At 45.5% G+C, this 23,077-nt stretch overlaps 3 long non-coding RNA genes across 4 annotated transcripts; 1 reads left to right on the top strand and 2 right to left on the bottom strand.

Annotated features, from left to right (window-relative positions):
* Window positions 1-226: 226 nt before the first annotated feature.
* On the bottom strand, window positions 227-3,216 carry LOC310694090. The gene is made up of 2 exons (XR_014519531.1): window positions 2,147-3,216; window positions 227-918 (listed from the first exon to the last, which is right to left on the bottom strand). It is a non-coding gene; the product is annotated as an uncharacterized lncRNA (long non-coding RNA).
* A 7,137-nt stretch (window positions 3,217-10,353) lies between these two features.
* Window positions 10,354-14,505, bottom strand: LOC310694370. Its single transcript, XR_014519630.1, has 2 exons — window positions 13,219-14,505; window positions 10,354-11,491 (listed from the first exon to the last, which is right to left on the bottom strand). It is a non-coding gene; the product is annotated as an uncharacterized lncRNA (long non-coding RNA).
* A 451-nt stretch (window positions 14,506-14,956) lies between these two features.
* On the top strand, window positions 14,957-22,849 carry LOC310694397. Of its 2 annotated transcripts, none has more exons than XR_014519658.1 (3): window positions 14,957-14,998; window positions 19,709-19,979; window positions 21,953-22,849. It is a non-coding gene; the product is annotated as an uncharacterized lncRNA (long non-coding RNA). The 2 variants fall into 2 exon arrangements; XR_014519659.1 differs by having other exon boundaries at window positions 14,958-14,998; window positions 19,715-19,979.
* Window positions 22,850-23,077: the final 228 nt, after the last annotated feature.

Below are 23,077 nucleotides of genomic sequence, written 5' to 3'. Positions count from 1 at the left end.
CTGAGGTACCACTGTATCCACAAGATTAGAGACTGTGTGTATGCTGTTATGTCAAGAGCATGTTGTAGAATACACTGTAATAAAACACTAGTTTGTAGGGGCCTTTTATCTCCAGAATTATCTCCACCCTGTCCCATTCCCCCAAGTAGCAGAAATTCATCTGGAAGGAAAGTGAGACCATTTCAAGCAAAGTGATTTGCAACAAAACACCAAAACAAACAGGAACTTGTGCAAATTGCATGTAAGCTTTATTGTACTCTAGGTACCTCAACCAAGAAGGAAGCTATAGAGGAGAGGGATCTGAAAGCAATTTAGCTCACCTATCAAGGGAAAATATCAAGAAGACTATTCAGCAGCGAAGCTTCTGTTTCTTAATAACAGCTGTGATAAATATTGTACTGATTCCAGCAAAGAGAAGAAGAGATGTTTAGCAAAGGAGGGTGAGAGAGCTGATAGCCTCTGCCAGTTGCAGGCAGGAGATACACCAGGAAGTCTTCAGCTGATGATACTCCAAATCCGTCTGATGATAGAGCAACTTGGAGGCCAGGTTTTATATCCACAGATGTCCCATTAACAAATCTTGGCCGAACCCAAGCTCTGCTGAAGGGGAATGGCGCCACCCTTGGATTTCACGGGTGCACAGGCAGATTGCAGAGATTGGCAGCAGGCCTTCACGGGGGCACAGGCGGATTGCAGAGACTGGCAGCAGGCCTTCGCAGGGGCACAGGCGGATTGCAGAGACTGGCAACAAGATTGCATGGAAGGATAGTAGCTTTGGACAGGGATACACTGGGGTGCATAGCATGGCTGGGGTGCCATGGGCATTGGACAATAAATGATGGTTGCCCCACTTCCGCTGCCACCGCAGCAGCCACCACAACAGCCACAACAGCTCATCTTTGTTGAGCGAATGAAAAGCTGGAAGATAAATCAAAACACCTCAGTTAGGTATGGTTACCAAAATGGTTCAAAATGGGTATCCTTCTGGTCCAGGGATGGTGAAATATTTTTTTCAAGGGCCACATTCCCTTCTGAGAAACCTTATGGGGGCTACATGGCAGTAGGTGAAAGGGAAAAGTGGATAGAGCAACACATGTGAATTTTGGCTTTGTAGGTAAGTTAAAAGGACCCCTGACCATTAGGTCCAGTCGTGACCAACTCTGGGGTTGCGGTGCTCATCTTGCTTTATTGGCCGAGGGAGCTGGCGTGCAGCTTCTGGGTCATGTGGCCAGCATGACTAAGCCGCTTCTGGCGAACCAGAGCAGCACACGGAAATGCCGTTTACCTTCCCGCAGAGCGGTACCTATTTATCTACTTGCACTTTGACTTGCTTTCGAACTGCTAGGTTGGCAGGAGCAGGGACTGAGCAACGGGAGCTCACCCCATTGCGGGGATTTGAACCGCCAACCTTCTGATTGGCAGGCCCTAGGCTCTTTGGTTTAACCCACAGCGCCATTTCTGCTCACACACTCCAACAACCCTTCTTTGTCCTCTATCCAAGCAAACAAGGGGGATGATCAGAGTTCAAGGACACATTCCAGCCAGGTAAAAACACTCAAGAAGGATTCAAAATAGGACTGGTGAGGAGTGTGGCTGGGAAAAGTCTCCGGGACTAAATGGGGAGACTGGGATCAAGTGGGTTTGGAGGAGAAGGAGGAGGGTGGAATCCACACACCCCTCTCCCCCCAACACACACTTTGGTCTCCTAGGAACATATGAAGTTACCTCATTTTGAGTCAGACCATTGATCCATCTAGCTCAGTACTGTCTATGATACTGGCTGGTAGTGGCTCTCTGGGGTTTCTAGCAGAGGGCAATCCCCAATACTTGCTGGAGATGTTGTGAATTGAACCTGAGTCCTTCTGCATGCAAAGCCGGTGCTTTTCCAGTGAGCTATGGCTCTTCAACCAGAGAGAGGGAGGTTTGCAAGGTTTAATCTCTCACCTCCCTAACCTCACCCTCCTTCATTAGAACACAGGAAGAGTCCTGCTGGATCAGACCAAAGCTCCATCTAGACTTATCATAAAGGTTTCCCATGGCAGTCAGAGCCTGCAAGGAGGGCACGAGGGTAATAGCCTTCCATGAAATCAGTAAATAACTGATGAGAAGTCCACCCAAAGTTGAACATCAATGGAATATTTCCTACCTTAGTTAGCAGAAGCAACCGGTAACGATGAACCCAAGTGGATTGGATGAAGTTCTGCGGGGTGGCGGACCTTATTTATACATCTCAAGTCGCCCTTCCTCGAGGAAGTGACACATCATTGAAAAGTTGAAAATTCTTCTTCAACCTCCAAGGCATCATTATTTCTTCCTGATTATATTTCCTGGCTCAATTCAACTCCCATTAAAAATTATGCTCCTTTAATGGTGCAGATGATGAGACTGGTCATCAGCTAACATTGTAATTTTCAAACTAGCCCAGCTAGGATTCTACTAGCCCAAAAATGGAAAGATGCCAAGATGCCAATGAAAGAAGAATGGCAAGTTAAACTTATGGAATACACAGAAATGACGAAACTTACGGGATGACTCAGAGACAATGACAATAGAGACTTTAAAAAAGATTGGGAACCGTTCATGCTGTATTTACAGAAACATTGTAAAGAAATGGACTCACTAGCGGGGTTTAAGTAAACACATACAACTAAGAAAACAAATGAAAAGGTTAAGAAATAATCATTTGGAAATTAGTGAAGTGTAAGATGTAATTTGAAAGACAACATGGTATAAAATGATAAGAATATAAGAGCATTTAGTTAAAAGATTACAAAATTAAGGAAAAACAAATTAAGGAGAAGTACCAAATATTTAAAGAACCAGAAGGGGAAGTTGAGGGAAGTCATGGGGTGGGGGTAGGGGGGTGGGGATTTAGATTTTTTTATTTTATATGATGAATGTGTTGAATATTAAATTGTAAAAACTAATAAAAAATCTTTAAAAAATAAAAATTTTCAAACTAGCCCAAAATTCAATTACAGAATATTGGAGTGAATGTCTGCTGATGGCTTTGCTCATCAGGATCACCATAGATGAATACTATGAAGCTTATGGGTGCCAGCAATATATTTGACAAAGCATAACCTCAAAATCTAGGAGAGAATCCATCAAACAGACTCTCTCTTAAATTTGCCATTTGAGTGGATAGCTGGCTTTTTTCCCTATGGCCCGTTGTTTCCCCTATTTATGTGATAGCTTTCTAAGGCTTGCAAAAGTTTCACCACCACAGAATTATATTGAGGTTGAATCCTGACAAGACAGAAGTACTGTTTTTGGGGGACAGGAGGCGGGCAGGTGTGGAGGATTCCCCGGTCCTGAGTGGGGTAACTGTGCCCCTGAAGGAACAGGTGCGCAGCCTGGGAGTCATTTTGGACTCACAGCTGTCCATGGAGGCACAGGTCAAATCTGTGTCCAGGGCAGCTGTTTACCAGCTCCATCTGGTACGTAGGCTGAGAGCCTATCTGCCTGCGGACTGCCTCGCCAGAGTGGTGCATGCTCTGGTTATCTCCCGCTTGGATTACTGCAATGCGCTCTACGTGGGGCTACCTTTGAAGGTGACCCAGAAACTACAATTAATCCAGAACGCGGCAGCTAGACTGGTGACTGGGAGCGGCCGCAGAGACCACATAACACCGGTCTTGAAAGACCTACATTGGCTCCCAGTACGTTTCCGAGCAGAATTCAAAGTGTTGGTGCTGACCTTTAAAGCCCTAAATGGCCTTGATCCAGTATACCTGAAGGAGCATCTCCACCCCCATCGTTCTACCCGGACACTGAGGTCCAGCACCGAGGGCCTTCTGGCGGTTCCCTCACTGCGAGAAGCCAAGTTACAGGGAACCAGGCAGAGGGCCTTCTCAGTAGTGGCGCCTTCCCTGTGGAACACCCTCCCACCAGATGTCAAAGAGAACAACGACTACCAGGCTTTTAGGAGACATCTGAAGGCAGCCCTGTTTCGGGAAGCTTTTAATGTTTGATGTATTATAGTATTTTAATATTCTTTTGGAAGCCGCCCAGAGTGGCTGGGGAGGCCCAGCCAGTGGGCGGGGTATAAATAATAAATTATTATTATTATTATTATTATTATTATTATTATTATTATTATTGGGTTGTGTAAGAATGCAGATGGGGAAATCTGCTTGTATTCTTCTGATTGTGTTGCCTCCTCTCCATATGCTCATTCAGGAAGAACAACGAAGCACCCTTATTTTCTGATCAGTGAATGGCAGACTTTGTTGTTGTTGGCATCTGTCTGTCTTGAGAGACAATAGAGTGCACGTCTGGGGGTGAAGCTAATCTGCTGTTCTAGCAGCACCAAAGTGACCTCCCTGGGGTGCAAGCCTGGGCAGTGTGTACTGAGGTCTTGGGCTGCCCAGATGACAAGATTCCTCTGTCTGCCTCACTGATGTGGTCCAAAGGAAAGCAGAGCAATACATTTGGTACCAGCTTGGCTGGAAAGAAGCAGACAAGGCACCATCCAACCATCTTAGGGACTCCACCCTGGATTTGTGTAGGGTTTCCTCCTTAGTCTTTTCTTCTCCCAAAGATGTCCCACAAGGCAGCAGAGGTTTAAGATCAAAGTTTTCCTTCAACTGCCTTCCTAGGTTGAGCCCCACCTGCCCCTCACTTCCCTCAACAGCATGGGCAGAAACTGCCTTCTTGACCATTGGACCCACTATTGGTCTAATCCAATTCCTAATTCCCTGAAACAGGAAGCATGGAAGAGCATTCCCTTCCCTACTTCCTCCTTTAGCAGTAAGTAGTTTTCAATGGGAGGGAGGAGGTACTACCCTCACCCCCTCAAAAGGAAAGGAGAGGTGAGTTAATTCGTAGACATTTGAAGTGCTACAGCAACTTTTCAATGGTGGCATTGTCCTTCAAGGCAGCTTCTTGATTACCCCAGGTCCAGATGTGGGTCTCAAAATATTACAGGCTGATCCTATGCAAGTTGTAGATACACAATACGTTCAAAGGACAACTAAAATGCATGATTGAGCCAAACAATCTTGGGAACTGTTAAGGATGCTAGGAACTGTAGCTCAATGAGCGGTGAGCTACATGTCCCAGGAGTCTTTGGGACAAGTCCATGTGTTTTAAATATGTGTTGTGAAGAGCTACATGTGTACAATATTGTGGAATGAAATGTTTCAAGGCAATATTGGACAAAGCGTGTTCTCCCTCATGGAGAGCACGTGTTGTGGTGGGGGCTGACAAGACACATCACTGTTGCTGGGCAAAAGAACTGGGCCATCTTTAAGCAGGGGTGGGCTGATACTGGGGAGATTTATATGTTGCCATTTATTGATTGACAGCCCTATTTGTTAAATACTCTGCACGCAGCGATGAGCTTTCTCTTTCGCTGCGTGCTTCGGATCACTCGCCCTCCCTCCCTGATGTTAGACTGCTTGCTTGACCTTGCTATGCCTGGCATGGGGTCGTCTGCTTTGGGGGCAGGGGCCTGGTAGGAATTTTGTCCATTTCGTTGATTGGCTGGTGCCATTTGGTTTTTGCCTACAGCGTAGCAAATTGTCACAACTTGTAAGGTTGTGGTTAGGCATTGGTTTGGGAATTGGTTGGTGGAGGGGCATTGATTGGCTGTGCCTGCCCCTCCAAACATGCTGCTGCTGCTGCTGCAAGGGTTTTCTGTTAAAGGAACCCAGGGGCTCGCCATGCTTTTGTCCGAACCCCTGTCAAGGGGCTAGGGTCACGCAAGAGCCCCTGGGAGCATTCTGGGCAGAAGTGAGGCATGGTTCCCAGTCCCGTCTCTCTCCCCAGGTGACTTACCCTTTCTGACTTTGTGGGGGGTGTGAATGTCAGACTGTCCCTGGGCGGGGTCAGTTAGTCGCTACCAATGCCTAAGCAACCACTCACATTGCTGTAATTTAATAAAGTTGTGGCCAAAAAATTATGCCAAAAACCTTAAACAAAAATCAAGTGTCATTTTGTTTTATTGGGGTGTCTTGGGGACCTCGATGCGCAACTATATTGTTAGAACAAAGCTAAGCAAGAAATAAAACAACCAAAGAGATATAAACAACAGGTGGAAAATCCCGTGCCCTATATTCATGATAATTCAGCTCAAACTTCCGGTTCATGCTCTTTAACTCAATTCACAGCTCACCAAGCAAATATTTATTTACTTTTTGTTTTGGTAGAGTAGGCAATTAAGCTATCTTTGGATAATAGCAGGATTATTCTTAGGCTAGCCCCAAAGGCAGTCACAGGTCTGTGTTTAAAAGGTGAATATTGGGGTGCTTTGACTCTGAGTGTCTTGGTGACTGTACTTCAGGTTGCTTGTGATTCTGACTTATGAGTGGCTTAATTTCATTGGGCCTTCATTGCAATATTTCCAGCTTTCTTGTTAAGTATAAAGTCTTCTCTTATTTGCATTTCATGGACCACGGAGTTAGAAGGGCTTCAGCAAAGGTTTGACCCCAGATTGCCAGCATAGGATCTGCTAATAAATGGGGGGGGGGGTTGACCCTCCAGATGTTATTTGACTCCAACTACCATCTTTCTTGTCTATTGGTGTGGTGTAGTGTGGTGTAGTGGTTAAGAGCAGTAGTCTCATAATCTGGGGAACCGGGTTCGCGTCTCCGCTCCTCCACATGCAGCTGCTGGGTGACCTTGGGCCAGTCACACTTCTTTGAAGTCTCTCAGCCCCACTCACCTCACAGAGTGTTTGTTGTGGGGGAGGAAGGGAAAGGAGATTGTTAGCCGCTTTGAGACTCCTGAAGGGGAGTGAAAGGCAGGATATCAAATCCAAACTCTTCTTCTTCTTCTTCTCTTCTTATTGGCTGGAGCTGGTGGGAATTGGAGGCCAACAAGAGCTGTCAACAAATTCTGTTCATAAGAAGAACCTGCTGAATCATGCCAATGGCCCATCAAGTTTAGCATCCTGTTCTCCCAGTGGTTGACTGGATACCTGTGGGAAACTCACAAACAGGGCCTGAGAACAGGATCACTCCCTCCTGTGGTTACCAGCAACTGAAATTCAGAAGCAGTGGTGGCTTGGTTTGTGGGGACAGAGTATAACCATAATGGATAGTGATGGTTCGTAGCTTTCTCCTGCATTAATTTGTCCAATTAAAGCTATCAAAGTTGTAGGCCATCACTGCCTCCTGTGGGACCAAGTTCCATAGCTGAACTTTGTGGTGTGAAGAAATACTTTCTTTTATGTGTCTTGAATCTTCCCACACACAGCTTCATTAGATGGTTACAGGTTCTAGTGTTTTGGGAGGAGAAGAAAAACCACTCTCTGTTCTATGCATAGTTTAATGAACTTCCATCATGTCACCTCTTAAGTGCCCTTTCTCCAAACCATAATAATAATAATAATAATAATAATAATAATAATAATAATAATTTATTTATACCCCGCCCATCTGGCTGTGTTTCCCCAGCCACTCTGGGCAGCTTCCAACAAAGTATTAAAATACAGTAGTCTGTTAAACATTAAAAGCTTCCCTAAAGAGGGCTGCCTTCAGATGTCTTCTAAAAATCTGGTGGTAGTTCTTCTCTTTGAGATCTGGTGGGAGGGCGTTCCACAGGGTGGGTGCCACTACCGAGAAGGCCCTCTGCCTGGTTCCCTGCAACTTGGCTTCTCGCAGTGAGGGAACAGCCAGAAGGCCCTCGGTGCTGGACCTCAGTGTCCGGGCAGAACGATGGGGATGGAGATGCTCCTTCAGGTATACTGGATCAAGGCCATTTAGGGCTTTAAAGGTCAGCACCAACACTTTGAATTGTGCTCGGAAACGTACTGGGAGCCAATGTAGGTCTTTCAAAACTGGTGTTATGTGGTCTCGGCTGCTGCTCCCAGTCACCAGTCTAGCTGTCGCATTCTGGATTGGAGAAAACTCCAAATGCTGCAACTCTTTCCTCAAAGGGGAGTTGCCCACCAGAACAGCCCTGCTGAATCAGGCCAATGGCCCATCTAGTTCACCTTCCTGTTCTCACAGTGGCCAGCCAGATGCCTGTGGGAAACCAGAAATTAGGACCTGACTGCAACAACACTCTCTCACTCGTGATTCCCAGCTACTGGTATTCAGAGGCATATTGCCTCTTACAGTGGAGGCCGGACATTGGCTACCTGTAGCCTAAAATACGGTTGCCGTATTTCAAAAAGTGAAAATCTGCAAGCAAAAGTTGTTGGGAGTTTGGCTGTTGTTGTTGTTGTTTGAGTTTTTGAGCTATTTTTTAAAGAAAACAGCCAAAATCTACACTTCCAAAATGGGATGCCATATGTCTGGATTTTACTGAACATTTTAGCAATTTCCACCTGGACGCAGTAGAAAATGTACATGTCAGAAAGAGGACTTTCAAACCCTCCAAATGTCCCTATTTCCCAGGGACAGTTCTGGATTTACAGAACCCATCCCAGTTTCTTATTTGATCCCGGAATGTCCCTCTTTTCCTTAGGGTGTCCCTGTTTTCATCAGAGAAATGATGGTGGGTATGGAGTTACACGACCCCGAGCCAAGGAGATAAGTAACTATACAACCTTTAGAAGACATCTGAAGGCAACTCTGTATAGGGAAGGTGTTTTTTTTAATGTTTAATGTTTTATTATGTTTTTGTTTATGTTGGAAGTCTCCCAGAGTGGCTGGGGCAACATAGTCAAATGAGCAGGATATAAATAATAAAGTTATTATTATGGAATAGGATGTCCCTGCTTTATTAGAGAAATGTTGGAGGATATGAACTTTCAGTCCCATAATATGGTTATATTCCATGTAGTGGGTTTTATTATGAATGTAGGAGCTTTCTATCCAAAGAATGCCTTCACTCCAACCACAAAATTGGGGTAGCACAACTGGCAGGCTAAAAATAAAATGGCCTTTATTATAAGCCAAACACATTTCCAGGGCAGAGGAGAGCCATTTTACAAGGGCACACATATCCTTTCCCATTTGCTTCTTGCATTATCCTACAACTGACAGGTTTGGGCTCCCCAAATGGAGCATTGTCCCAACAACCTGCTGAAACATCCTTTCAAACATCTAAGCACAGGAGTTTCTGGGCCTTAGGCTCAGATAAATGCTATTTTGCAGTACTTCAGATGTCCTCCTTCCTCATTTCCTCTTTCCTCCTTCCAACACCCACAAACATAAGTACCTGGGATCTGAACTCATAAAGCCAAGGTAGTTTATCCCTCACCGAGAACAAGGTTGCATCCTGGAGGCTGAATCTGCAGCGTAGTCATTCCACAGGTCAGTGTTCTTCAACTTTGGGTCCACAGAGGTTGTTGGACTACAACTCCTACTATACTTGAACACTGGCTAAACTGGGGGTGGGGGGAAAGTGATGGGAGCTGAACTCAGTGATTTGGAAGCAGTAATGTTTCTGAATTCCAGATTCTGAGTATCACAGGTGGACACAGTGTTGTTCAGCTCATGTCCTGATTCAGGTTTACCACATGCATCTGAGAGAACAAGATCCTGGACCAGATAGGCTATTGGCCTGACCCAGTAGGTTCTTCTTATGTTCTTATGTAGATAAGAGGACCCAAGGTTGATGAACACAGCCATAGATAATGCCCTTTTGCAAGTGGATTTGGATACCTCTGGAGAAAAAATGCAGCAACAGGAGGAAACTGATAAGAGGACCCAAGGTTGATGAACACAGCCATAGATAATGCCCTTTTGCAAGTGGATTTGGATACCTCTGGAGAAAAAATGCAGCAACAGGAGGAAACTGATTTCCTTCCCTTTGCCTTTCATTCCTCCACATTCTATCCTTTTATTCATACTCCTCCATACTACACTTGCTAGGCTTCTTCCCATTTTCAGCCTCAGGCTTTTCACCTTGTGTGGATTCTCCAACCCATGTACACCCATAGGTGAGGAATCTCAGGCTTTGTGACCTGAATCTAGGAATTCTCCTCAGCCACCCCCTCTCTCCTCAGGCCACATCCATCACTGGCCCTAATTCACACTCCCAAGTGTCTATGTGTGCATTGTGGGGGGGGGGGGCTGCCTGACTAGAATGTATACTTGAACTCTTGTAATGCCTCTTGCTTGCCTTTATGGAGGTTGGAGAGGGGTGTCTGCGTTTGTAGAAAGTAGGCTACTAGATCAAGAGGAATTTTCCAATCATTATTCCACCCTGTCTACCACTGGCATGTGAACGTCAGAAGGTTGGTCATAAGGGAATGCGGCCCTTGATCTGAAAAAAAGTTTCCCAACCCTGCTGTAAGCCGTTCTGTTTGCCCCTTATCTCCACCCTAGGGGATCAAAAGAGCTTATCCAACGGCAGCCACCAGCTCCTTGGAAGCCCAGCCAATGTTGCTTTGGTGGGATATGGCTGCCAACACCCCTCACCACCACACAACCCCTTAATTCTATGACAAGACACGAGTTCAATCATTCCAATATTTTATTGTATTGAGCCTCTCAAATTACAGCTAATAGATCATGGGGGGGGTGTATCATTCCAAGATGTCTTTGTGGCCAAAGAAGGATCTGTAATTTAAGAAAGAGCTTCAGGCAGGCAAATTAACAAGATGGAGGCCATGGAAGTGAATCACCTAGTCTTCAAATCACCATGGAATGTAGTGTTGCTGAAGTTCATTCCCGCTGTTATTCTGGCAGATGGCAGACTTGAGCTTCCATGCCAGATTCCCCTTTTGTTGAAGTTGGCTTGCAAGTTGAAGAGGATTTCAGCATTTGGATCTGCAGCCATTGGAGAAGCATCTGGAGCAGCAGGAACAGGCAGAGTGACGAGACTAGGGATAGCGGGGAGCAACCATATTCAAAGTGGGGATGGCTGGTTACAGGGACAGGGGACAGGGAAGACTGGCCATGGAAGCAAGGGGCAAGGGGAGTGTAAACACCAGGAATGGAAATTGGAGGTGGCAGTGGCTTCATCTAGGACAGCAATGTGGGGGGAGAATGTCTGCATTCAGTATGGCAGAATGGGGAGTAGTCACCCTAAGCATAGCAACGGGGGGAGTTGCTGCAGCCAGGGTGTGGGAACAAGGAGGAATTGTTACACTCTAGATGGCAATGGGGGAGTAGCTGCATCTGGAAGGACAAGAGGCTCCACATGGTGTCGAAACAGGGGGGAAGTGGCTGCACTTGGGATGGAAATGGGGGAGTGGACACACCTTGGTTGGCAATGGGGGAGTGGAGGAACCTGAGATGGAAACTGGGGAGTGGATGCGACAAGGGTGGAGGCTGGTGGGGGGGATGGCAACCCGTAGAGTAGTAATGGGAGGAGATGGCTATCCACGAGAAGGCACCTCGTGGTGCAGCCGTGGGCTGGGCTCAGCATTTTTTACAGCACATCTGAGAACAGCAGGGCGTGCAGCAAGATGGGCGGCAGCAGCAGCAGCAGGGAGAGCAGCAAGGTGAGCAGCAAGGTGCGCAGCACATTGGGGCGCAGCAGCAGGGAGCGCAGCAAGGCTGGCAACCCGAGGAGGGTGTGCAGACAATCATGGTATCATTGCAGCCGCTACCACCGCAATCGCAGCAGGAAGAACCACCGTTTCCCATTTCTGTAAAGCAAAGGGTATTGATAGAAAACGGTCTGTGGTTTGTTTGTTTGTGTGTGTGTGTGTGTGTTTAAAAAACTAGATTAGCAAACTCTGAACTTTTGAGAAAAGCACTCTTTAAAATCCAGCCCATATTTAGTAGGGTAACCAGGTTTTTGAGATGAACGATGTGGTTTTAAAAAAATGGATAAACAGATCAGGCGACTCTGAGCTTTTGGGACAACTACTCTTTGAAATTTAGCCATGTTTAAGAAGGTAGGGACACGGGTGGCCCTGTGGGCTAAACCACAGAGCCTAGGGCTTGCTGATCAGAAGCTCAGCGGTTCAAATCCCCATGACGGGGTGAGCTCCGGTTGCTCGGTCCCTGCTCCTGCCAACCTAGCAGTTCAAAAGCACATCAAAGTGCAAGCAGATAAATGGGAAGGTAAATGGTGTTTCCGTGTACTGCTCTGGTTCACCAGAAGTGGCTTAGTCATGCTGGTCACATGACCCAGAAGCTGTCTGCGGACAAATACCAGCTCCCTCAGCCAGTAAAGCGAGATGAGCGCCACAACCCCAGAGTCGGTCATGACTGGACCTAATGGTCAGGGGTCCCTTTACCTTTACCTTTAAGAAGGTAGCTTTTGAGACAGCACCTTTTGCAGAACCCTGGCTGAAGTCAGGAGCACATTAACCATGAACCACTGAATATATGTTGGAAGCACCAAGGTTCAATTGGTCTCCTAGGCAAACTAGATGTGATAGTACTTCCTTACAAAAGCGGGCTCCAATTTCCTACAATAAAGAATCCCAGACCTCTGGGGCTTCAACAGAAAAGGTCATTTTATGTTATTGAAGTCCATAAGGTGGAACCTTCTGGAATGCCATTTTTTGGGGGGTGGGGAGGTAGGGGAACAATCATGTTAGAGGTGCTTCTCTAAGACAATAAAATAAATCTACTTTTAAGGGTTTGAAAATTTAAACAACTGGGTGGGGTGGGGTGGAATTGAAATCTATGGCTCTGTTTTTATATAGGTGGCTCAAGAGAGCCACAGCTGCCTGCACTAAATGAACTTTCTACATAGCCTCGAAGGGCAGCCCCACATAAGGCACACAGCAGTAGTCTAACCTGGAAGTCAACAAGCATGAATGACACTGGCCTGGCTTCTGTTATTCAGTGCTGGGCATAGCCAACAAATAAGCCAATGCTGATAAAAGTATCCTGGACTTTAGCCACCACTCTGAGGTTTGTTTCTTTGTTTACAAATAAGCATTATATAAATTGCATGAAATAAATGAAAAGGCAAGCAAGCAAGTATACAAACAAGGATTCCTGGAGTAAGGATGCTTTCAATAGTACCCTCTTAGCAATTAATTTGGTTCCTATAGGAGAATGTGATCCTACTGATACATTGCTCAATTTTACTTAGACCTCTACCATAATCAGTTTTCTTATCAGGATTGAGTTTAAGTTTATTTACCCTCATCCAGTATGTAGTAATTTTTAAAAGCATCATATTTTGAAAGCAACACATTCACTACTGTTTAATCTTTAATATAGTCTACTTTGAGCATTAGAAGCCTGCGGCTCTGCAGATGTTGAAGGACCACAGCTCCCATCATCCCTGAGTATTTTCCATACTGGATGGGAGCTGGAGTTCAACAAAATGCAGACAGCCACAGATTACCGTCCCCTGATCTAAAAGTAAACCATTTCCCATTGCAGTAATGACCTGTCAAATGCAACTTACCGTTCGGAGAGGTTGAAGCTGGTATAACGACAATGAACCCAAGTGAGATAATGAAGATCTTTGGGGATGGGGGCACCTTTTATATATTTTCCCCAAACCTTCCTGTAGGAAGTGAGGCACCGCCGTGGAACGGCAGAGCCTTCATTCATCATCAAAACACATTTCCTTCCCTGATGCCATCATCCAATTCATGCTCCTCGAAGGAATGCCCATTTCTCATTAAAAGAGCACTTCCACATGCTGTGTGATTAAAGGGATTTTGAGTTAGCAACGTGGTAATTCCAAGACCAGGAGGCACATGAATAATTTTAAAATATGAAACCTAAGGAGGAAGATTAGTGCTCCAATGCTCTCCTTGTGGGGACCATATGACTAAATATCCATTATTCCCCAAATTCTTTTGACCCTGCGTCCTCTTGATGCATCATCAGATTATCACAGGTGTGGGGAGTTTTGGCCCTCCAGATGTTGCTGAACTACAACTTCCATCAACCCCAACAAGCATGGCCAGTGGCCAACATCTGGGGGGCAAAGATTCTTGCTTCCATAATGAATGCAACCAGCAGGGTCTAAAGCAGGTGTGAAAACATGGTGCCCTCGTATGTTATTGGACTCCAACTGGATAATCACGGTGGGACATTGCTTAGGGGTTGTAGCTGCAGTCAAAATTAAAGACTGCAGCCAACTAACATCCACTTACAGTAAGCCGATTAAAAACAATGGACCTGAGTTAGTCATGCCCAGCTATTCCACTGGATCTACTTTGAGTAGGATTTACATTGGATGCATCCCTTAGCTTTAGGAATGCTTTGCAATTATCTGGATTATGTTCCTATTTTAAAGTTTTCATTAGCTTTTTGTTTCTTGGTTGTATCGAGTATCAGCCCTACTCGGAGTAGACCAACTGAATTTTTTTTGGGGGGGGGTTCATAATTTTTTATTGATTTTCACACGTTTTACAAATTTACTTACATTTCAGTGTATGTTTTTCTTAAAATTTTGACTTCCCACCCTTACCTCTGTAATGTTCTTATTTCCACCTTATACCCTCTGCTTTATATAACATACTTTTATCTAATACAATTATCATCTATTTCACTTATTATTGTTTTCATTCCACTGCTCATAATTTCAACCTGTCCATGTTTTCATTTGATTATAACAGTTCTTCAAATAGTCCAAACATTGTCTCCACTCTTCCATGAACAGTTCATGTTTGGATATAACCCTATTTGACTATGTGAATATTGTTATTGATTAAATTACTATTCAAGTCTTAAAAAAACCCAAAAAAACCCCCCAAGTTTCTTCCCCTTACAGCAGCGGTGGGAACCTCTGGCCCAGGGGTCAGGTGTGACCTCATTAAACCTTGGATAATAATCAACAGTCAAGAGTCACATGTTCCCAATAAGCAGACCCTACAACATCCATAAACTCCACAGTGTGTCCTTTAAAAAAGAAAACACTCCTCTCTGTGCCTCCTGGGAAGCCCTGAGAATCACTGTGCTATTATCTAAACAAAGCTTTAATCATACATAGTACAAACACACTTCTAAAGAAGAATGGGGTATGGGGGTTGAGTCAAGCGCCATGAACCATTAGACGTCACGGCAGGTGACCATGTGTGTTGATGTTTAATGAAGACCTTGCCGATTCGTGGTGGTGTCTCACTTCCAAAGAGAGAGTCACAGAGCTGTATAAAAGCTGCCCTCCCCCAGCAAAACTCCTCATTTGCTCAATAGGATGCATCCCTCCTTGCCATTTCCCATTGCTTAACAAGGTAAGTCTAGCTCGAGGAATCTTTGTGAACGGCTTAATAAGGTCTGTTTTGCTCAGCAGATCTTTGTTCACAGTAAAGGGATTAACACAGAATGTGATAGAATTAGCCGACGTCTTCATATAAAGCAGGGGTAAGGAAGCTGTGGCCCTCCTGATGTTGCTGGGCCCCAATTCCCCCAAACTCCGGTGCCTGTGGTTGATGGGTTGTTGGAATCCAGCAACATATGGGAGACTGTAGTTTCCCCTTCCATGACCTAAGGCCTGGGAGGCAGCGGCGGAACAAGCCGATCAGGCACCGTGCATTCCCAGTCTGCCTGCCTCCTCCCAATCAGCCGCCATACAGCTGAGGGGGAGGCTATGGGCGGACCATTTGGGGCAGCATGGAGTCTGTGTGCATTAGCCACCGCATCTCTCCCAGGAAAGACGTGTGGTTCAGGCACGCTGCAGGCCCCATGGTGAGTGCCGCCAGGCATTTTGTCACCCCCTTCAGTGGTTACACCCGGGGCGACCCACCCCCACCGCACCCCCTTCCTCCACCCCGGCTGGGAGGTGGGGTTGGAATATGGAAAGCCATAGCTCAATGGTACAGCACATCATTTCCAAGGAGAAGGTCCCTTGGGTCTCTTGAGGCAAATTCACAAAAATTCTCTTCTTTCCATCCTCATCTGAAAGATGTTGTGTGGTTCCAATTGTCGCTGCTCTCCCTGCTGCTGCTGCTGCAACTGCTGCCGCCGCCCTTGCTGTGGTCCCAGTAGTTCTGGCTCTTGTGGCTGAGGTTCTGGTTGCTGCTATCCTAGGCAGAGCTGCTGCTGAAGAACCTCCTTGGAAGCAAGTAGGGGACCTGAGGGACGCAGGTGGCGCTGTGGGTTAAACCACAGAGCCTAGGACTTGCCGATCAGAAGGTCGGCGGTTCGAATCCCCACGACAGGGTGAGCTCCCATTGCTCAGTTCCTGCTCCTGTCAACCTAGCAGTTTGAAAGCACGTCAAAGTGCAAGTAGATAAATACCACGGGAAGGCAAAATGGCGTTTCCGTGCACTGCTCTGGTTCGCCAGAAGTGGCTCAGTCATGCTGGCCACATGACCCGGAAGCTGTACACCGGCTCCCTTGGCCAATAAAGCGAGATGTGCGCCGCAACCCCAGAGTCGGCCATGACTGGACCTAATGGTCAGGGGTCCCTTTACCTTTACCTTTACTAGGGGACCTGAAACCACCACCATCCAGACTCACCCTGCTGCTTGTCTCCTTTTGTTCGGTGTTCCAAGTTGATTCCCTCAAGCTTTGCACCTGCCTCCTCTACTAATTGGTAGATCACCTTTCATATTCTCTCATTCTACTCTTTGCTTTGTAATTCGTGGAGGAGGCATGGCTGTTTTCAAAAATGGGTTCTCCTAGTTCTGTTCCATCTCTGTGAGTAACTCCACTGTTGACCCAGTGCAAAATATGTGTATGGGAGATAAGACAATCCCAAAACCATAATACAAAATAAGAGGATTTTCCTCTTGCTTTGTTTGGAAATGTTGCAGCCAGCCCAATAGGTCAAGCACCTGCTTTGAATGCAGAACAAAACAGCCCTACCAATCCAGGTGAAGGATTATGGGTTTTATTTATTTATTTAAAAATATTTAGATACTGATATTCATGGGGGGGGGAGCAGAGTGTTTTACAACTGTACACAAAAGCATGTAATCACGTATTAAGAATTTAAATCCAAAGTCAGCGAGCTATTATGGAAAAGTTTTCAGTGGGTGTTTAAAAGCTTAAACAGAAGTTGCTAAAGGCTTGGTTTCTTATTATCAAAGGAGTTTCGCCAACTCAGGAAACAACCAGCAACTCTCCTGCGTATTATCTCAGTGGGTGAGCTGGGTTTTCAGGCGCACAATTTCCGTTCTCATCCTGGGGCAAAGTTCCCAAACTGAGGTACTACTTCCGGGTGAGGGGAGTCTGTAACCCAAAGTGTTTGTAACTCGAAGCATTTGTAACCCGAGGAAGCACTGTATATAATTTCCCAGTAAGCATTAACCTTACTACAAGACCGCCACATATGATAAAAAGAACCTCCTTTTTCTTTTCATTTCCAACACTTATTTGATTTAGATTTATTCCTTTTTGCCCTTGACCCCATATGGTGACCCGATATCAAGCCACGACCACCACCACCACCTGAAGATAGAAAGCAGGTTTTGCTTTCAGCCCACAAAAGATATGTAATCAGTTACATGTCCCCTACACTTGCATTGTGTTTCCTTTGTATTGTAATTAATTGGGTGGCCTAACGTAATGACAGTGAGACGAATTCAACTAACGAGTTCCTCTAGTGCAGTGTTGGCCAAACTTGGGTCTCCAACTGTTTTGAGACTACAATTCCCATCATCCCTGACCACTGGTCCCGTTAGCTAGGGATGATGGGAGTTGTAGTCCAAAAACAGCTGGAGGACCAAGTTTGGCCAACACTGCTCTAGTGGAATCCCACACAAAGGTTTCTGCTAGTTGTGGGGATAAAACGAGGGAGACGAGAACCATGTACCCCGCCTTGATCTCCTTGAGGGCAAAGTGGGATTGAAATGGAATAAACAAATAAAAGCAAAGCAGCAGCAGCAGCAACAACAACAACATCCTATGTAGACTCCCATAATTATTTGCTGAACATATTAAAAACACAATATGCATGTCAGATGCATTGCTAATTATATGCACGAAGGGGAGAAATATTGTCCTCTGGTGACAGAGGATGGGCAAGGTATTATCCTAGCAACTCGGATAATAATTACATAGGGCTTCTGTTGCTCTTATTGGTTGAAGAACTCCAACCTTTCCACAATTTAGAATGCATCTTCTGCATGGGTTACATTGCTGCGGGGATGCTGATCTCTTTCATCATCCTCAAAGACTTCATAATGAACAATGTGATTTGAATTAAATCCAGTATCGAGCAATAGAAATCCAATGTGATTTTGGCTTTGGGCATGATCCCTGGAATGTAACTCCCTCAGTGCCTGTGAAAGAGGAGCGTGAACACAGCCATCAGGGTTTTTTGGAGGTCTGAACCTGTCTGATGTTCTTCTGAATAGGTTCACATAGGAAGCTGCCCTCCATAGAGTCAATCAATTGGTTCATCGTGTTCACTGTTGTGAGGTAAAGGTTCATTTTACATATCATAAATCCCTGCATATTTTACAAAAACTATACCATTCAGTATTCCATTATTACATCCACATCATAACTTCATTTACACTGCTGAATTTATCTCAATGCTGTCAGAGTTTTCAGCCGTAGTTATTTCCTCTATACAGTGGTACCTCAGGTTACATGCACTTCAGGTTACATAAGGTTCAGGTTACAGACTCCACTAACCCAGAAATAGTACCTCGGGTTAAGAACTTTGCTTCAGGATGAGAACAGAAATTGTGCTCTGGTGGCGCGGTGGCATTAGCTAAAGTGGTGCTTCAGTTTCAGGTTAAGAACAGGCCTCCAGAACGAATTAAGTACTTAACCTGAGGTACCGCTGTATTCAATAAACGTTTTCCAATCTTCTCTGAATGTATGTTCTTCTTGTTCTCTTATTCTATATGTGAAGTCTGCAAGCTGCACATATTCTGCTGCCACTCTTTTTGGGTGGGACCTCACTCGTTTTCCATTTTTGGGCTAACCAAACAAGGGCTGCAGTTGTGGTGTATATAAATAACCTTTTCTGACACCTGGAAATTTCAGTCTGAATTATCCCCAACGGAAAGGACTCTGGTTTTTTTTTTGGGGGGGGGAAGTACTTTCAAACATTCCCCCCCCCATTCATTATGGGATCATTTCCCAATACTCTTTTACCCTTTTACAAGTCCAATACCTGAATTGTTTTGAAGAAATTATTATTCAGGACAGAAACAAAGAAAGCAGTTTTTTCACACACCCCTGGTTGCAAATGGGATCCGTTCCAGAGGCCCACTCAAAACATGAAAAGGGCGCAACCTGCAGCGGCACGTCTGCACACGCGCAGGTTGCAATTTCTCTGCTTCTGCACATGCACATGACGTCATTTTGAGCTTCTGCGCATGCGCGAGCAGTGAAACCTGGAAGTAACCCTTTCCGGTACTTCTGGGTCACCACAGGACGTAACCTGAAAGAACGTAACATGAAGCAGACATAACATGAGGTATGACTGTATTGAACTTGCTCTAACAAAAGGCAGCAATGGCCACCAGCTTGGATGTCTGTAAAAGAGGATTGTACAAATTCAGGAAGAATAAGGCTAACAATGGCTACTAGTTTCTATGGTTGTGCTCTGCCTCAATGGTCAGTAATTCTTCTGAACACCAGGAGGATCCTCTTGGGCTTGGGCTCTGTATGTGGGTTTCCCACAAGGATCTGAATGGCCACTGTGAGAACAGGACAAGGGATTAGATGGGCCATTGGCCTGTTCTTATTTTCTTAAATCCTCCTTAATAAGACTGAAGTCAGGAGGGCCAAATCCAGAATATAACAAACCGGGGATTGCATGTGAAAAGAACTTCTCCTACCCAGTCTCTGCAAAATAACCACATTATTGCTAATTACATGCCACAAAAGGACAACATCGACTTCTAGCAATAAAGGTCCCCTCTATGGTTACTTGGCCAATAATTATGGTCTTTAGCTATAGGATGACGGTGACAAAGGCACTTAATGGCTTAAGGAAACCCTACAATGATACTTATTTTAAAATTAAACTTCTGCATGAGTTCTAGCCTGGGATTGACCCTGTGACGGTGGCAAGGGATCCACGGAAGAAGACACCGCCATAAAACAATTTGTAATGAGGAATGTGAATTGAATCAAACCGAAAGAGGGCATGTCCGCAGGTGGTTATTGGAGAACTTGCTGTTCCTCCATGGTGCCTCACTTCCTAAGGGGGAGGTTGCAAGGAGCTGTATAAAAAGTCTCAGGACATTGGCTCCTCATTCATTTGATCCATTGGCTTCTGCTCCACTCGACGTCTCTCTGTTTAAGAAGGTAAGGAGAATTTCACGAATTGTTCATAACGGAGGGGGGAATTTCCTTTGGTGGAGTCTATGGCAGGAATGGCCTGATGGATGTTGCTGAACTACAAATTCCAGCCCTCGCCATTGACCATGCTTGCTGGAGCTGATGGAGGGCTGAAGTTTCTCCACATCTGGTCTATGGACTCTTCTTGTAACCAAACTATCAATCTTACAGGAGGGACCATTAACTTAAAGGTAGAGGGCATTGCTTTGCATGTTGAAAGTCCCAGGTTCAATCCCTGACGTCTCCCATTAAAAGTGTCACGTCAAATATAGGGAACTTTTGGCCTTCTAGCAGTTGCTGAACTAAAACGCCCATCAGTCCCAGCCTGCATAGTCAATGACCGGGAATAGTCAATTATGGGAATTGTAGTTCAGCAGCATCTGAAAGGCCAAAAGGTACCCACACCTGTTGTAATCCCTGAGTGGCTAAGCTTTGACCATTCAGTTGTCGCTGGACTAAAGCTCTCATCCCTGACCATTGGCCATGATGGCTGAGTCCCAACAGCATATGGCGAACCATAATAATAATAATAATAATGATTGATACCCTGCCCATCTGTCTGAGTTTCCTCAGCCACTCTGGGCGGCTCCCAACAGAATATTAAAAACATGATAAAACATCAAAAACTTCCCTAAACAGGGCTGCCTTCAGGTTAGCCACCCATTAATAGCCCTGGGTTGTTTTGCAGGTTGGGGATAAGGGATTGAGGTTGAGATATTGTGTTTTTTCTACATCCACTTATGGACTTCATGGCCAAGAAAAGATTGAAATTGGAGCTTCTTAAGTGATAGCTCATTGTCTTAGGTGCACGAGCTGTGATTAGTTCTAAATGGAAGATATACAATGGCTGGTCGGCAACTAAATGCTACTTAGAGTAGATCTACTGAGATAAATGGATCCAAGTTAGTTGACCCCTTGAAAATAAATGTCACGACTAACTTAGGCCCATCAATTTCAGTGGAGCATAATTTTGTTGGAGGCAACCCAATGTCTATCCAAAACATCAGCCTGCTGTCAGAAATGACATAGCTCCACTTTTTACATCTCAGAGCATATATTGTATCTCTGTGTTGGGCAAACTTGTATGAAATATCATGGGAAATGCACATTAAAATGCTAATAATATGAAAAATGCATTATATGGGGTGTTTAGTGTAGGGTTGGGGGGGGGGTTGCAAACAACCAAAAAGGTATATTAGGAGAAAAATAAACGAAAACATTTTTAAAGTAAGGTAAAGGTAAAGGGACCCCTGACCATTAGGTCCAGTCGTGACCGACTCTGGGGTTGCGGCGCTCATCTCGCTTTATTGGCCGAGGGAGCCGGCGTACAGCTTCCGGGTCATGTGGCCAGCATGACTAAGCCGCTTCTGGCAAACCAGAGCAGTGCATGGAAACGTCGTTTACCTTCCCACCGGAGTGGTACCTAGTTATCTACTTGCACTTTGACGTGCTTTCAAACTGCTAGGTTGGCAGGAGCAGGGACCGAGCAACGGGAGCTCACCCCGTCGTGGGGATTCGAACCGCCAACCTTCTGATTGGCAAATCCTAGGCTCTGTGCTTTAACCCGCAGTGCCACCCACGTCCCATATTTTTTAAAGTAGGTTATATTTTAAAGCAGGGGGGGTAAGCTGATGTAGAAATGCAGTAAACAGCATATTAAAATGGGGTAAACGAGAAAGCAAAAATTCAAAATAAGCACTTTTGTCCATCCCTATTTGTATACTCCCGCCCGGGAACCAATGTCCCCATTGTGGAAGGACGTGTGGATCCAGAATTGGCCTCCACAGTCGCTTACGGACTCATTGTGAAAACCGTGCTTATGGAAGACAATCTTACACGGCTACGAGGGATCGCCAAAGAACAAAGAAGAAGATAAGGGACTGAACCACATGTCACCTATCCTCAAAAAACCACACACCACTATTTCTTTTTTTTTCCAGTGCTTGCCTTCTCTCCAACCAAGATGGGCTGTGATTGCTGTGGCTCTTCATCTAATTCAGGAACCATCATTTGCTGTGTCCCATCCGGTGGCAGCAACTCCTGCTGCACCCCCTGCTGTGCTCCCTGCTGTTGCTGCACCCCTTGCTGCTGCTCCAAGCCTGCCTGCTGCTGCACCCCTTGCTGCTGCTCCAAGCCTGCCTGCTGCTGCGCCCCCTGCTGCTGCTCCAAGTCTTGCTGTACCCCCTGCTGCGCTCAAGTCAAGAAATGCTGCTAAGGAAATCCCGGAATTACAAGCAAGTCTAGGTCAGAACGTTATGGAAACCGGAATGACATCTCCACCGCCAGCTGCGATGCTCTTGTGGCCACAAGTTTTCTCTGCCCATCCAATGTCCCCATCAGGACATTAACTACCTAAACTACACACTTAATCCAGGTTAAGAGCAATTCATCTCAACTGGAGTTACTTACAAGTACAGTGGTACCTCAGGTGAAGAACTTAATCCGTTCTGGAGGTCCGTTCCGAACCTGAAACTGTTCTTAACCTGAGGTACCACTTTAGCTAATGGAGCCTCCCGTTGCCGCTGCACAGTTTCTGTTCTGATCCTGAAGCAAAGTTCTTAACCTGAGGAACTATTTGTGGGTTAGCAGAGTCTGTAACCTGAAGTGTCTGTAACCTGAAGCGTCTGTAACCCGAGGTACCACTGTAAATATGATAATCTTGCAATGCAAAGCTTTTGAACCTCCCTCTTTCACTCCAGTGTTGGGTCATTCCCTTCTTTCCTTTTACCTCTTAACAAATGAAATATAAAGTAAATATTGGGTAGATGGTGCCCATGTTTGTCTTGGGGTGTAGGGTCCTTTTGGAGGCCTCTAATAAAATTCTAAAAGCATTCAAATTGATCTTGTCCTTGGTTGCTTTTGATTCACCTTTTCTTGCAGTTATGAGCTGCTCTGCCCCCTGCCGCTCCCCTTTGCAGTGGCCAGTATTTGGGCTACTGCGTCCCCTGCTGTTGTGCTCCCTCTTGTGGCTGTGCCAAGTCTTACCACTTCCCCAGCTGCTCGCAGACCAAATGCTGCAGGAACCCTTGCTCCAAGAAATGCTGCTTAAAAAACTCTGGATGTTC

This window comes from Podarcis liolepis (assembly GCF_965112155.1).
Source record: "Podarcis liolepis genome assembly, chromosome: 15".
NCBI lineage: Eukaryota > Metazoa > Chordata > Lepidosauria > Squamata > Lacertidae > Podarcis > Podarcis liolepis.
The sequence above is the reverse complement of the archived record's forward strand: the minus strand, read 5'-3'. Positions and strand labels throughout refer to the sequence as shown.